This window comes from Lupinus angustifolius, chromosome LG04 (assembly GCF_001865875.1).
Source record: "Lupinus angustifolius cultivar Tanjil chromosome LG04, LupAngTanjil_v1.0, whole genome shotgun sequence".
Lineage (NCBI taxonomy): Eukaryota > Viridiplantae > Streptophyta > Magnoliopsida > Fabales > Fabaceae > Lupinus > Lupinus angustifolius.
The window spans coordinates 2371964-2375189 of NC_032012.1; positions in this window are offsets into that span (position 1 = coordinate 2371964).

Sequence of the window (3226 nt, forward strand, 5' to 3'; positions counted from 1 at the left end):
TCGGTTCTATGTTTGTAGATGCGGGTTCGAGGGTCTTGGGTGAAACCCATTTTGTGGATCACTTCCACATCAATTTGGCTTTCTCGAAGATTCAGAGGCATATTTGTTTCACCATTTGTAGAAACACCGAAATGCTAAAGAATGTTGGTTATGAAGATTGCATATGGCAAAGGACTTTGAGTACCTCTAACAGTCCACATTTGTCTCATTATCATTATAGCCAAATTGATCTTGATGTTAAACTTTAAAGCATACATCAATTGGAGTTCTATGTCACTTATTTGAGAATGATTTGAAAATTTTGGTAAGATGACATAGCTCAAAAAATAATGAAGCAAACAGTTCTCAAGCTTGAGATATCCAGTAGATAGGATGGCTCGGTTTTTGACAGTCTCTCCAAAGTCTCGCCAAAGCCCTGTTGCTTACATATTTCTATTTCCCTTTTTGAAAATCTACATAAAGAATGATAAAAGTTCTTTCGATCATAATTATCTCATTCACACACAAGGCCGAAACCCGTTATGTTACCTTGAGAGGGTATGTTACATAACAATGAACTGAAAGTTTTAAGATCCAAAACAATGTCTTTTCCTTTGACATAGGAAGTAAGACGATTTTTCCGAAAGTTCAAGTTATAGTAAAATACTCGCATAAGTTCTGGATAAATATAATTTGTTTCACAACAAAAATCAAAAAGGTTTTGTTAATGTAAAAGATAAGGGAAAAGAAAATCTTCAAACTCAAAATTGTCAACATTACCGAATTTTGGAGTAAAAATAATGCGTCCATGGAAGTGTTCTTCAAACACTTTGTGTTGTTCCTCATTAGCTAGAAGCCTTGCTAAATCTAGAGGGTTGGACTCCATAAAAGTAGTTCCTTGACTCCTTTGAGATGTATTGGTGCGTTGTTTCTTTGGTCTAGAAAAAGAAGCCATGAATTTGGGATTTCGAAATATTAGGTTTTTGGGGTTTTGGAGATTTGCGGTTTTTTAATTCAAGCCTCTAATCACGAAAATTAATGGTTAGAAGTGTTTAGAATCGAAAATGTGATAGGAATGGACACAAAAATCACACAAAACAGTTTAAAAATGAAGATTTCAGAGTGAGAGAGGGGTATGCACGAGTTGAGTGAGGAAGATGAGGTTGAAAAAGTTTAAAAATGCAGAAAAAATACATATATAACAGCACAGAGTAATCGGTTACTCACCTTGAGTAATTGGTTACTCAAATTAAAAAAATTAAAATTTTCAAAAAGCAACTCAGAGTAATCGATTACTCACTTTGGGTAATCGATTACTGAAACACGATGTTCAACCATGTAATCGGTTACTCTCCATTGTAATCGATTACTGACCCCAGAAAAAACTTATTTTTAGGCAACATTAAGCTATGAAAATGATTTTTAACCCAAAAATGAAGTTTTCGAACACAAATAAATATATTTAAGATCAAGTAGGCATGAGAGAAACATAATGAAAGAAACATATAATCATATAGGCAAACATATAATCATATAAGCATGTTAAGACATGTAAGCTTCATCAAGAATGCCTAATTCAAGTCTAATTTTGTAAAAAGGTTCTTTTGCCAAGGGCTTAGTGAAAATGTCTGCAAGTTGGTTATGAGTATCAACAAATTCTACGAATACATCTTTCTTTTGAACATGGTCCCTTTGGAAGTGATGCCTTATATCTATGTGTTTGGTTCTAGAATGCATAATAGGATTCTTTGTAAGGTTTATAGCATTAGTATTATCATATTTCAGCGGATTGCAGCCTAAGTTTAAGCCATAATCTCGTAGTTGTTGCTTAAGCCACAAAACTTGGGCACAACAACGACCTGCTGCTATATAATCAGCCTCAGCAGTGCTTAGCGCAACACATGCTTGTTTCTTGCAAGACCAAAATACTAAAGTATTGCCTAAAATGTGACAAATATCACTTGTACTTTTCCTTTCAGATTTACATCCGGCAAAACCTGAATTCGAATATCCAACCAATTCACATATACTTTCTTTTGGATACCATAGTCCAACTTCAATTGTACCTTTAAGATATTTCATAATTCTCTTAAAAGCAACTAAGTGTTATTCTTTTGGTTTAGATTGATAGCATGCACACAAACATACACTAAACATGATATCAGGTCTACTGACAGTTATATATAAAAGAGATCCGATTATACCTCGATACTTTGATATTTCAATACTTTTTCCACTTTCATTGGTATCAATGTATGTGCTAGATCCCATAGGAGTAGCTATTGGCTTGCAGTCATCCATATCAAATCTTTTCAGCAAATCCCTACAATACTTGGATTGACTTACAAAAATGTCATTATTAAGCTGTTTGATTTGTAGTCCAAGAAAGTAATTCAACTTTACCATCATGGACATTTCAAATTCTCCTTGCATCATTTTTCCAAAGTCACTACACAAACTTTCATTAGTAGAACCAAAAATAATATCATCTACATAAATTTGAACTAGTAAAGTATGATGATTTATTTTCTTTATAATTAGAGTGGTGTCGACCTTCCCTTTGGTAAAATGTTTTTCTATCAGAAAATTTGTTAGACGATCGTACCATGCTCGTGGAGCTTGCTTTAGACCATAGAGGCCTTTCTTTAACTTATAGACATGAGAAGAATGTTTGTAATCTTCAAAACAAGAGGTTGTTCTACAAACACTTCTTCTTGAATGTAGCCGTTGAGAAAAGCGCTCTTGACTTCCATTTGATATAACTGATAACTAAGAGAACAAGCATATGCAAGTAATAGCCTAATAACTTCAAGTCTAGCAACCGGAGCGAAGGTTTCATCAAAGTCTATACCTTCTTCCTGATTATATCATTGGGCTACTAGTCTAGCTTTATTTCTAACAATAACACTATTTTTATCAGATTTATTTCTAAAGACCCAACGAGTTCCATTGACATGCCTATTTTTCGGTCTAGGAACAAGTTCCCAAACTTCATTCTTTTCAAATTGGTTTAATTCGTCTTGCATAATAAGAATCCAGTGTTCATCCTCGATTGCATCATTAATCTTGGAGGGTTCTATATGAGAGACGAAGGTCATGTTTAGACAAGCATCAAGAATTCTACGAGTAGTTATACCTTTACTTATATCACTGATGATGTTGTCAATAGGATGATTTCGATGAGTTCTCCATTCTTTTGGAAGATCTGAGTGAATATGCTCTTCTTGAGAAGATAGATTATCATCCA